Raw genomic sequence first — 12781 nt, forward strand, 5'->3', positions numbered from 1 at the left:
GGTCATCTTTTTATTTGTGAATCTCTGATCACCGTGTTGAATCAGGTCGGATCTCTAGTGCAATGGATAGCGGCTTGGAGTCCTAGACGAATGTAGCAAAAGCATTCAAAGGCTTTGTGTTCAAACACCAGCTGGGTCAATTTTATCCCTCCTCTTATTTTATAACTAATTGAAACAGTAACAAGCAATGCCTGCGTCTGCATCACCAGAAACATTTACCAACATGGCAGTGAAAGAAAGTCTACTTAAACAGAGACTGTTTGCTTTGAAAACATTGCATAATCTATGCCCAAGAGGAAATTCCCAAAGATACTGCTGAAAATGTAATTTAGTAGGTAGTAATAGTATTTGGCACTTTATTGATTTCACAATGTCATTTTAGACACATGATTTCTAAGTCAGCCGAAAATGAGATAGTCCAAATTTCAGGATTTAAAATGGATTACGTGTGCTGCTGAAATTTCAAATGCTTAACACCTTCAATGCTACAGGAGATTTTCCTCCTGTGCTGAATGATCTGTAAATCCATTGTTCATGACGAGCTCAGCTCGTCATAAGCACACGACAAGTGTACTGCACGACGAGCTGAGCTCGTCATGAGCATGGAAGGGGTTAAAACATCAATTTGTTATTAAACTCTACAAATTTGATTGCTAATATATGTAACCATATTAATACACAGAGTGTAGGTCAGTGTATGTCCACATTTGTTTAGCTGATTTTAAGACAGAGTATAGCAGAGCCTGGATAGCTCAGTCGGTAGAGCATCAGACTTTTAATCTGAGGGTCCAGGGTTCAAGTCCCTGTTCAGGCAGTTCCTTCCTTTCAAGAAAAATTACTCTAATTGGATGCTCTTTTTGTGTTCCCCTGCATGACGAATAAGATATTCCATTACTAAAATTGCAAAAACGTCTTTCATGGAGTTGTGAAATGCACATCTGCCTCATATATCATGTGCCATTTGTCTAAACTTAAGTCGTACGTAGATTTACCTAAGGTATCATGTAACTTTGAGACGGTGAATATAATTTCCCCAATTCAATATTCAAAATAAATCCATGGTTATAGTATCAAATGAACTTTATAAAGCTGATCAACATTATTTCATTTCAGAATATCTCTGCACCTCATCAGAGCGTATTGGCTCTGTGGCGCAATGGATAGCGCATTGGACTTCTAGGTGAATGTAAAAAAGATATTCAAAGGTTGTGGGTTCGAATCCCACCAGAGTCAGTTTTATCCCTATTTATTTCATAACTGTTTAAAAGAGTAATAAACAGTGCATGCATGCTTCTGCTTCACCAAAAAGGGCAGTGAAAGGAAGTCTATTTTAAATAGATACTATTCAAGTTACGCAATCTTTGCAGAAGAGGAAATTGGCAGCTGTACTTATGAAAATGTAATTTACTCAGAAGTAAGATTTTGGGCCCTTCCTTAATTTTACAATGTCAATAAAAACATATGAATTCTAAGTCAGCAAAAAAAATGAGATAGTAGCAATTTCAGGACTTACAATAAGGTTAAATTTACTGAAGAAATTTCAAATGCTTGAAGTACCAATTCATTATTATATTCCGCGTATTCAGTACTTAATACCGGCAACCATCTTAAGAAACGTAGTGATAGTTGGGACACTTCCAAATGTTGATAAGGTCATTTTGTGGAGCGACCTCTCCGAGCCTGGATAGCACAGTCTGGAGAGCATAAGACTTTTAATCTGAGGGCCCAGGGTTCAAGTCCCTGTTCAGGCGGCTTGGTTAAAGAAAAGGTATATCAATTGCATACTCTTTTCAGGATCCAATGAATGGGGAGTCCTATTAGAGATGTTTCAAAAAAGTCTTAATCAAGTCATTACATACCCATCTGTCTTCTTCATTCTTTGACAAGGGTTAAGAAGACTTACCCAAACTGTATCATGTAGTTTGTTGATTATCTTTTACCCAATTCAATGTTCAAAATGTAAGGTAGTGTCCGATTAACTTGATAAAGTTGGTCAACAGCTGATAGGTCATCTTTTTATTTGTGAATCTCTGATCACCGTGTTAAATCAGGTCGGATCTCTAGTGCAATGGATAGCGGCTTGGAGTCCTAGACGAATGTAGCAAAAGCATTCAAAGGCTTTGTGTTCAAACACCAGCTGGGTCAATTTTATCCCTCCTCTTATTTTATAACTAATTGAAACAGTAACAAGCAATGCCTGCGTCTGCATCACCAGAAACATTTACCAAAATGGCAGTGAAAGAAAGTCAACTTAAACAGAGACTGTTTGCTTTGAAAACATTGCATAATCTATGCCCAAGAGGAAATTCCCAAAGATACTGCTGAAAATGTAATTTAGTAGGTAGTAATAGTATTTGGCACTTTATTGATTTCACAATGTCATTTTAGACACATGATTTCTAAGTCAGCCGAAAATGAGATAGTACAAATTTCAGGATTTAAAATGGATTACGTGTGCTGCTGAAATTTCAAATGCTTAACACCTTCAATGCTACAGGAGATTTTCCTCCTGTGCTGAATGATCTGTAAATCCATTGTTCATGACGAGCTGAGCTCGTCATAAGCACACGACAAGTGTACTGCATGACGAGCTGAGCTCGTCATGAGCATGGAAGGGGTTAAAACATCAATTTGTTATTAAACTCTACAAATGTGATTGCTAATATATGTTACCATATTAATACACAGAGTGTAGGTCAGTGTACGTCCACATTTGTTTAGCTGATTTTAAGACAGAGTATAGCAGAGCCTGGATAGCTCAGTCGGTAGAGCATCAGACTTTTAATCTGAGGGTCCAGGGTTCAAGTCCCTGTTCAGGCGGGTGCTTCCTTTAAAGAAAAATTACTCTAATTGGATGCTCTTTTTGTGTTCCCCTGCATGACGAATAAGATATTCCATTACTAAAATTGCAAAAACGTCTTTCATGGAGTTGTGAAATGCACATCTGCCTCATATATCATGTGCCATTTGACTAAACTTAAGTCGTACGTAGATTTACCTAAGGTATCATGTAACTTGAGACGGTGAATATAATTTCCCCAATTCAATATTCAAAATAAATCCATGGTTATAGTATCAAATGAACTTTATAAAGCTGATCAACATTATTTCATTTCAGAATATCTCTGCACCTCATCAGAGCGTATTGGCTCTGTGGCGCAATGGATAGCGCATTGGACTTCTAGGTGAATGTAAAAAAGATATTCAAAGGTTGTGGGTTCGAATCCCACCAGAGTCAGTTTTATCCCTATTTATTTCATAACTGTTTAAAAGAGTAATAAACAGTGCATGCATGCTTCTGCTTCACCAAAAAGGGCAGTGAAAGGAAGTCTATTTTAAATAGATACTATTCAAGTTACGCAATCTTTGCAGAAAAGGAAATTGGCAGCTGTACTTATGAAAATGTAATTTACTCAGAAGTAAGATTTTGGGCCCTTCCTTAATTTTACAATGTCAATAAAAACATATGAATTCTAAGTCAGCAAAAAAAATGAGATAGTAGCAATTTCAGGACTTACAATAAGGTTAAATTTACTGAAGAGATTTCAAATGCTTGAAGTACCAATTCATTATTATATTCCGCGTATTCAGTACTTAATACCGGCAACCATCTTAAGAAACGTAGTGATAGTTGGGACACTTCCAAATGTTGATAAGGTCATTTTGTGGAGCGACCTCTCCGAGCCTGGATAGCACAGTCGGGAGAGCATCAGACTTTTAATCTGAGGGCCCAGGGTTCAAGTCCCTGTTCAGGCGGCTTGGTTAAAGAAAAGGTATATCAATTGCATACTCTTTTCAGGATCCAATGAATGGGGAGTCCTATTAGAGATGTTTCAAAAAAGTCTTAATCAAGTCATTACATACCCATCTGTCTTCTACATTCTTTGACAAGGGTTAAGAAGACTTACCCAAACTGTATCATGTAGTTTGTTGATTATCTTTTACCCAATTCAATGTTCAAAATGTAAGGTAGTGTCCGATTAACTTGATAAAGTTGGTCAACAGCTGATAGGTCATCTTTTTATTTGTGAATCTCTGATCACCGTGTTGAATCAGGTCGGATCTCTAGTGCAATGGATAGCGGCTTGGAGTCCTAGACGAATGTAGCAAAAGCATTCAAAGGCTTTGTGTTCAAACACCAGCTGGGTCAATTTTATCCCTCCTCTTATTTTATAACTAATTGAAACAGTAACAAGCAATGCCTGCGTCTGCATCACCAGAAACATTTACCAAAATGGCAGTGAAAGAAAGTCAACTTAAACAGAGACTGTTTGCTTTGAAAACATTGCATAATCTATGCCCAAGAGGAAATTCCCAAAGATACTGCTGAAAATGTAATTTAGTAGGTAGTAATAGTATTTGGCACTTTATTGATTTCACAATGTCATTTTAGACACATGATTTCTAAGTCAGCCGAAAATGAGATAGTCCAAATTTCAGGATTTAAAATGGATTACGTGTGCTGCTGAAATTTCAAATGCTTAACACCTTCAATGCTACAGGAGATTTTCCTCCTGTGCTGAATGATCTGTAAATCCATTGTTCATGACGAGCTCAGCTCGTCATAAGCACACGACAAGTGTACTGCACGACGAGCTGAGCTCGTCATGAGCATGGAAGGGGTTAAAACATCAATTTGTTATTAAACTCTACAAATTTGATTGCTAATATATGTAACCATATTAATACACAGAGTGTAGGTCAGTGTACGTCCACATTTGTTTAGCTGATTTTAAGACAGAGTATAGAAGAGCCTGGATAGCTCAGTCGGTAGAGCATCAGCCTTTTAATCTGAGGGTCCAGGGTTCAAGTCCCTGTTCAGGCGGTTGCTTCCTTTAAAGAAAAATTACTCTAATTGGATGCTCTTTTTGTGTTCCCCTGCATGACGAATAAGATATTCCATTACTAAAATTGCAAAAACGTCTTTCATGGAGTTGTGAAATGCACATCTGCCTCATATATCATGTGCCATTTGACTAAACTTAAGTCGTACGTAGATTTACCTAAGGCATCATGTAACTTGAGACGGTGAATATAATTTCCCCAATTCAATATTCAAAATAAATCCATGGTTATAGTATCAAATGAACTTTATAAAGCTGTTCAACATTATTTCATTTCAGAATATCTCTGCACATCATCAGAGTGTATTGGCTCTGTGGCGCAATGGATAGCGCATTGGACTTCTAGGTGAATGTAAAAAAGATATTCAAAGGTTGTGGGTTCGAATCCCACCAGTGTCAGTTTTATCCCTATTTATTTCATAACTGTTTAAAAGAGTAATAAACAGTGCATGCATGCTTCTGCTTCACCAAAAAGGGCAGTGTAAGGAAGTCTATTTTAAATAGATACTATTCAAGTTACGCAATCTTTGCAGAAGAGGAAATTGGCAGCTGTACTTATGAAAATGTAATTTACTCAGAAGTAAGATTTTGGGCCCTTCCTTAATTTTACAATGTCAATAAAAACATATGAATTCTAAGTCAGCAAAAAAAATGAGATAGTAGCAATTTCAGGACTTACAATAAGGTTAAATTTACTGAAGAGATTTCAAATGCTTGAAGTACCAATTCATTATTATATTCCGCGTATTCAGTACTTAATACCGGCAACCATCTTAAGAAACGTAGTGATAGTTGGGACACTTCCAAATGTTGATAAGGTCATTTTGTGGAGCGACCTCTCCGAGCCTGGATAGCTCAGTCGGGAGAGCATCAGACTTTTAATCTGAGGGCCCAGGGTTCAAGTCCCTGTTCAGGCGGCTTGGTTAAAGAAAAGGTATATCAATTGCATACTCTTTTCAGGATCCAATGAATGGGGAGTCCTATTAGAGATGTTTCAAAAAAGTCTTAATCAAGTCATTACATACCCATCTGTCTTCTACATTCTTTGACAAGGGTTAAGAAGACTTACCCAAACTGTATCATGTAGTTTGTTGATTATCTTTTACCCAATTCAATGTTCAAAATGTAAGGTAGTGTCCGATTAACTTGATAAAGTTGGTCAACAGCTGATAGGTCATCTTTTTATTTGTGAATCTCTGATCACCGTGTTGAATCAGGTCGGATCTCTAGTGCAATGGATAGCGGCTTGGAGTCCTAGACGAATGTAGCAAAAGCATTAAAAGGCTTTGTGTTCAAACACCAGCTGGGTCAATTTTATCCCTCCTCTTATTTTATAACTAATTGAAACAGTAACAAGCAATGCCTGCGTCTGCATCACCAGAAACATTTACCAAAATGGCAGTGAAAGAAAGTCTACTTAAACAGAGACTGTTTGCTTTGAAAACATTGCATAATCTATGCCCAAGAGGAAATTCCCAAAGATACTGCTGAAAATGTAATTTAGTAGGTAGTAATAGTATTTGGCACTTTATTGATTTCACAATGTCATTTTAGACACATGATTTCTAAGTCAGCCGAAAATGAGATAGTCCAAATTTCAGGATTTAAAATGGATTACGTGTGCTGCTGAAATTTTAAATGCTTAACACCTTCAATGCTACAGGAGATTTTCCTCCTGTGCTGAATGATCTGTAAATCCATTGTTCATGATGAGCTCAGCTCGTCATAAGCACACGACAAGTGTACTGCACGACGAGCTGAGCTCGTCATGAGCATGGAAGGGGTTAAAACATCAATTTGTTATTAAACTCTACAAATTTGATTGCAAATATATGTAACCATATTAATACACAGAGTGTAGGTCAGTGTACGTCCACATTTGTTTAGCTGATTTTAAGACAGAGTATAGCAGAGCCTGGATAGCTCAGTCGGTAGAGCATCAGACTCTTAATCTGAGGGTCCAGGGTTCAAGTCCCTGTTCAGGCAGTTGCTTCCTTTAAAGAAAAATTACTCTAATTGGATGCTCTTTTTGTGTTCCGCTGCATGACGAATAAGATATTCCATTACTAAAATTGCAAAAACGTCTTTCATGGAGTTGTGAAATGCACATCTGCCTCATATATCATGTGCCATTTGACTAAACTTAAGTCGTACGTAGATTTACCTAAGGTATCATGTAACTTGAGACGGTGAATATAATTTCCCCAATTCAATATTCAAAATAAATCCATGGTTATAGTATCAAATGAACTTTATAAAGCTGTTCAACATTATTTCATTTCAGAATATCTCTGCACCTCATCAGAGTGTATTGGCTCTGTGGCGCAATGGATAGCACATTGGACTTCTAGGTGAATGTAAAAAAGATATTCAAAGGTTGTGGGTTCGAATCCCACCAGAGTCAGTTTTATCCCTATTTATTTCATAACTGTTTAAAAGAGTAATAAACAGTGCATGCATGCTTCTGCTTCACCGAAAAGGGCAGTGTAAGGAAGTCTATTTTAAATAGATACTATTCAAGTTACGCAATCTTTGCAGAAGAGGAAATTGGCAGCTGTACTTATGAAAATGTAATTTACTCAGAAGTAAGATTTTGGGCCCTTCCTTAATTTTACAATGTCAATAAAAACATATGAATTCTAAGTCAGCAAAAAAAATGAGATAGTAGCAATTTCAGGACTTACAATAAGGTTAAATTTACTGAAGAGATTTCAAATGCTTGAAGTACCAATTCATTATTATATTCCGCGTATTCAGTACTTAATACCGGCAACCATCTTAAGAAACGTAGTGATAGTTGGGACACTTCCAAATGTTGATAAGGTCATTTTGTGGAGCGACCTCTCAAAGCCTGGATAGCTCAGTCGGGAGAGCATCAGACTTTTAATCTGAGGGCCCAGGGTTCAAGTCCCTGTTCAGGCGGCTTGGTTAAAGAAAAGGTATATCAATTGCATACTCTTTTCAGGATCCAATGAATGGGGAGTCCTATTAGAGATGTTTCAAAAAAGTCTTAATCAAGTCATTACATACCCATCTGTCTTCTACATTCTTTGACAAGGGTTAAGAAGACTTACCCAAACTGTATCATGTAGTTTGTTGATTATCTTTTACCCAATTCAATGTTCAAAATGTAAGGTAGTGTCCGATTAACTTGATAAAGTTGGTCAACAGCTGATAGGTCATCTTTTTATTTGTGAATCTCTGATCACCGTGTTGAATCAGGTCGGATCTCTAGTGCAATGGATAGCGGCTTGGAGTCCTAGACGAATGTAGCAAAAGCATTCAAAGGCTTTGTGTTCAAACACCAGCTGGGTCAATTTTATCCCTCCTCTTATTTTATAACTAATTGAAACAGTAACAAGCAATGCCTGCGTCTGCATCACCAGAAACATTTACCAAAATGGCAGTGAAAGAAAGTCAACTTAAACAGAGACTGTTTGCTTTGAAAACATTGCATAATCTATGCCCAAGAGGAAATTCCCAAAGATACTGCTGAAAATGTAATTTAGTAGGTAGTAATAGTATTTGGCACTTTATTGATTTCACAATGTCATTTTAGACACATGATTTCTAAGTCAGCCGAAAATGAGATAGTCCAAATTTCAGGATTTAAAATGGATTACGTGTGCTGCTGAAATTTCAAATGCTTAACACCTTCAATGCTACAGGAGATTTTCCTCCTGTGCTGAATGATCTGTAAATCCATTGTTCATGACGAGCTCAGCTCGTCATAAGCACACAACAAGTGTACTGCACGACGAGCTGAGCTCGTCATGAGCATGGAAGGGGTTAAAACATCAATTTGTTATTAAACTCTACAAATTTGATTGCTAATATATGTAACCATATTAATACACAGAGTGTAGGTCAGTGTACGTCCACATTTGTTTAGCTGATTTTAAGACAGAGTATAGAAGAGCCTGGATAGCGCAGTCGGTAGAGCATCAGCCTTTTAATCTGAGGGTCCAGGGTTCAAGTCCCTGTTCAGGCGGTTGCTTCCTTTAAAGAAAAATTACTCTAATTGGATGCTCTTTTTGTGTTCCCCTGCATGACGAATAAGATATTCCATTACTAAAATTGCAAAAACGTCTTTCATGGAGTTGTGAAATGCACATCTGCCTCATATATCATGTGCCATTTGACTAAACTTAAGTCGTACGTAGATTTACCTAAGGCATCATGTAACTTGAGACGGTGAATATAATTTCCCCAATTCAATATTCAAAATAAATCCATGGTTATAGTATCAAATGAACTTTATAAAGCTGTTCAACATTATTTCATTTCAGAATATCTCTGCACATCATCAGAGTGTATTGGCTCTGTGGCGCAATGGATAGCGCATTGGACTTCTAGGTGAATGTAAAAAAGATATTCAAAGGTTGTGGGTTCGAATCCCACCAGTGTCAGTTTTATCCCTATTTATTTCATAACTGTTTAAAAGAGTAATAAACAGTGCATGCATGCTTCTGCTTCACCAAAAAGGGCAGTGTAAGGAAGTCTATTTTAAATAGATACTATTCAAGTTACGCAATCTTTGCAGAAGAGGAAATTGGCAGCTGTACTTATGAAAATGTAATTTACTCAGAAGTAAGATTTTGGGCCCTTCCTTAATTTTACAATATCAATAAAAACATATGAATTCTAAGTCAGCAAAAAAAATGAGATAGTAGGAATTTCAGGACTTACAATAAGGTTAAATTTACTGAAGAGATTTCAAATGCTTGAAGTACCAATTCATTATTATATTCCGCGTATTCAGTACTTAATACCGGCAACCATCTTAAGAAACGTAGTGATAGTTGGGACACTTCCAAATGTTGATAAGGTCATTTTGTGGAGCGCCCTCTCCGAGCATGGAAAGCTCAGTCGGGAGAGCATCAGACTTTTAATCTGAGGGCCCAGGGTTCAAGACCCTGTTCAGGCGGCTTGGTTAAAGAAAAGGTATATCAATTGCATACTCTTTTCAGGATCCAATGAATGGGGAGTCCTATTAGAGATGTTTCAAAAAAGTCTTAATCAAGACATTACATACCCATCTGTCTTCTACATTCTTTGACAAGGGTTAAGAAGACTTACCCAAACTGTATCATGTAGTTTGTTGATTATCTTTTACCCAATTTAATGTTCAAAATGTAAGGTAGTGTCCGATTAACTTGATAAAGTTGGTCAACAGCTGATAGGTCATCTTTTTATTTGTGAATCTCTGATCACCGTGTTGAATCAGGTCGGATCTCTAGTGCAATGGATAGCGGCTTGGAGTCCTAGACGAATGTAGCAAAAGCATTCAAAGGCTTTGTGTTCAAACACCAGCTGGGTCAATTTTATCCCTCCTCTTATTTTATAACTAATTGAAACAGTAACAAGCAATGCCTGCGTCTGCATCACCAGAAACATTTACCAACATGGCAGTGAAAGAAAGTCTACTTAAACAGAGACTGTTTGCTTTGAAAACATTGCATAATCTATGCCCAAGAGGAAATTCCCAAAGATACTGCTGAAAATGTAATTTAGTAGGTAGTAATAGTATTTGGCACTTTATTGATTTCACAATGTCATTTTAGACACATGATTTCTAAGTCAGCCGAAAATGAGATAGTCCAAATTTCAGGATTTAAAATGGATTACGTGTGCTGCTGAAATTTCAAATGCTTAACACCTTCAATGCTACAGGAGATTTTCCTCCTGTGCTGAATGATCTGTAAATCCATTGTTCATGACGAGCTGAGCTCGTCATAAGCACACGACAAGTGTACTGCATGACGAGCTGAGCTCGTCATGAGCATGGAAGGGGTTAAAACATCAATTTGTTATTAAACTCTACAAATGTGATTGCTAATATATGTTACCATATTAATACACAGAGTGTAGGTCAGTGTACGTCCACATTTGTTTAGCTGATTTTAAGACAGAGTATAGCAGAGCCTGGATAGCTCAGTCGGTAGAGCATCAGACTTTTAATCTGAGGGTCCAGGGTTCAAGTCCCTGTTCAGGCGGGTGCTTCCTTTAAAGAAAAATTACTCTAATTGGATGCTCTTTTTGTGTTCCCCTGCATGACGAATAAGATATTCCATTACTAAAATTGCAAAAACGTCTTTCATGGAGTTGTGAAATGCACATCTGCCTCATATATCATGTGCCATTTGACTAAACTTAAGTCGTACGTAGATTTACCTAAGGTATCATGTAACTTGAGACGGTGAATATAATTTCCCCAATTCAATATTCAAAATAAATCCATGGTTATAGTATCAAATGAACTTTATAAAGCTGATCAACATTATTTCATTTCAGAATATCTCTGCACCTCATCAGAGCGTATTGGCTCTGTGGCGCAATGGATAGCGCATTGGACTTCTAGGTGAATGTAAAAAAGATATTCAAAGGTTGTGGGTTCGAATCCCACCAGAGTCAGTTTTATCCCTATTTATTTCATAACTGTTTAAAAGAGTAATAAACAGTGCATGCATGCTTCTGCTTCACCAAAAAGGGCAGTGAAAGGAAGTCTATTTTAAATAGATACTATTCAAGTTACGCAATCTTTGCAGAAAAGGAAATTGGCAGCTGTACTTATGAAAATGTAATTTACTCAGAAGTAAGATTTTGGGCCCTTCCTTAATTTTACAATGTCAATAAAAACATATGAATTCTAAGTCAGCAAAAAAAATGAGATAGTAGCAATTTCAGGACTTACAATAAGGTTAAATTTACTGAAGAGATTTCAAATGCTTGAAGTACCAATTCATTATTATATTCCGCGTATTCAGTACTTAATACCGGCAACCATCTTAAGAAACGTAGTGATAGTTGGGACACTTCCAAATGTTGATAAGGTCATTTTGTGGAGCGACCTCTCCGAGCCTGGATAGCACAGTCGGGAGAGCATCAGACTTTTAATCTGAGGGCCCAGGGTTCAAGTCCCTGTTCAGGCGGCTTGGTTAAAGAAAAGGTATATCAATTGCATACTCTTTTCAGGATCCAATGAATGGGGAGTCCTATTAGAGATGTTTCAAAAAAGTCTTAATCAAGTCATTACATACCCATCTGTCTTCTACATTCTTTGACAAGGGTTAAGAAGACTTACCCAAACTGTATCATGTAGTTTGTTGATTATCTTTTACCCAATTCAATGTTCAAAATGTAAGGTAGTGTCCGATTAACTTGATAAAGTTGGTCAACAGCTGATAGGTCATCTTTTTATTTGTGAATCTCTGATCACCGTGTTGAATCAGGTCGGATCTCTAGTGCAATGGATAGCGGCTTGGAGTCCTAGACGAATGTAGCAAAAGCATTCAAAGGCTTTGTGTTCAAACACCAGCTGGGTCAATTTTATCCCTCCTCTTATTTTATAACTAATTGAAACAGTAACAAGCAATGCCTGCGTCTGCATCACCAGAAACATTTACCAAAATGGCAGTGAAAGAAAGTCAACTTAAACAGAGACTGTTTGCTTTGAAAACATTGCATAATCTATGCCCAAGAGGAAATTCCCAAAGATACTGCTGAAAATGTAATTTAGTAGGTAGTAATAGTATTTGGCACTTTATTGATTTCACAATGTCATTTTAGACACATGATTTCTAAGTCAGCCGAAAATGAGATAGTCCAAATTTCAGGATTTAAAATGGATTACGTGTGCTGCTGAAATTTCAAATGCTTAACACCTTCAATGCTACAGGAGATTTTCCTCCTGTGCTGAATGATCTGTAAATCCATTGTTCATGACGAGCTCAGCTCGTCATAAGCACACGACAAGTGTACTGCACGACGAGCTGAGCTCGTCATGAGCATGGAAGGGGTTAAAACATCAATTTGTTATTAAACTCTACAAATTTGATTGCTAATATATGTAACCATATTAATACACAGAGTGTAGGTCAGTGTACGTCCACATTTGTTTAGCTGATTTTAAGACAGAGTATAGAAGAGCCTGGATA

The 12781-nt window shown here is 37.1% G+C and overlaps 9 non-coding genes across 9 annotated transcripts; all 9 read left to right on the forward strand.

Moving 5' to 3' along the window:
- The first annotated feature begins 741 nt into the window (after positions 1–741).
- Positions 742–814, forward strand: TRNAK-UUU (transfer RNA lysine (anticodon UUU)). The gene has a single exon. It is a non-coding gene; the product is annotated as a tRNA-Lys (tRNA).
- Positions 815–1142: 328 nt separating this feature from the next.
- TRNAR-UCU (transfer RNA arginine (anticodon UCU)) lies at positions 1143–1233 on the forward strand. Its single transcript is given in 2 exon segments — positions 1143–1179; positions 1198–1233. It is a non-coding gene; the product is annotated as a tRNA-Arg (tRNA).
- Positions 1234–2747: 1514 nt separating this feature from the next.
- Positions 2748–2820, forward strand: TRNAK-UUU (transfer RNA lysine (anticodon UUU)). Its single transcript has one exon. It is a non-coding gene; the product is annotated as a tRNA-Lys (tRNA).
- Positions 2821–3147: 327 nt separating this feature from the next.
- On the forward strand, positions 3148–3238 carry TRNAR-UCU (transfer RNA arginine (anticodon UCU)). The gene is given in 2 exon segments: positions 3148–3184; positions 3203–3238. It is a non-coding gene; the product is annotated as a tRNA-Arg (tRNA).
- A 1914-nt stretch (positions 3239–5152) lies between these two features.
- TRNAR-UCU (transfer RNA arginine (anticodon UCU)) lies at positions 5153–5243 on the forward strand. The gene is given in 2 exon segments: positions 5153–5189; positions 5208–5243. It is a non-coding gene; the product is annotated as a tRNA-Arg (tRNA).
- Positions 5244–6757: 1514 nt separating this feature from the next.
- On the forward strand, positions 6758–6830 carry TRNAK-CUU (transfer RNA lysine (anticodon CUU)). Its single transcript has one exon. It is a non-coding gene; the product is annotated as a tRNA-Lys (tRNA).
- A 2332-nt stretch (positions 6831–9162) lies between these two features.
- On the forward strand, positions 9163–9253 carry TRNAR-UCU (transfer RNA arginine (anticodon UCU)). The gene is given in 2 exon segments: positions 9163–9199; positions 9218–9253. It is a non-coding gene; the product is annotated as a tRNA-Arg (tRNA).
- A 1514-nt stretch (positions 9254–10767) lies between these two features.
- TRNAK-UUU (transfer RNA lysine (anticodon UUU)) lies at positions 10768–10840 on the forward strand. Its single transcript has one exon. It is a non-coding gene; the product is annotated as a tRNA-Lys (tRNA).
- A 327-nt stretch (positions 10841–11167) lies between these two features.
- TRNAR-UCU (transfer RNA arginine (anticodon UCU)) lies at positions 11168–11258 on the forward strand. The gene is given in 2 exon segments: positions 11168–11204; positions 11223–11258. It is a non-coding gene; the product is annotated as a tRNA-Arg (tRNA).
- The last annotated feature ends 1523 nt before the right edge of the window (positions 11259–12781 follow it).

Source organism: Lissotriton helveticus, chromosome 1_1, assembly GCF_964261635.1.
Source record: "Lissotriton helveticus chromosome 1_1, aLisHel1.1, whole genome shotgun sequence".
NCBI classification, from domain to species: domain Eukaryota; kingdom Metazoa; phylum Chordata; class Amphibia; order Caudata; family Salamandridae; genus Lissotriton; species Lissotriton helveticus.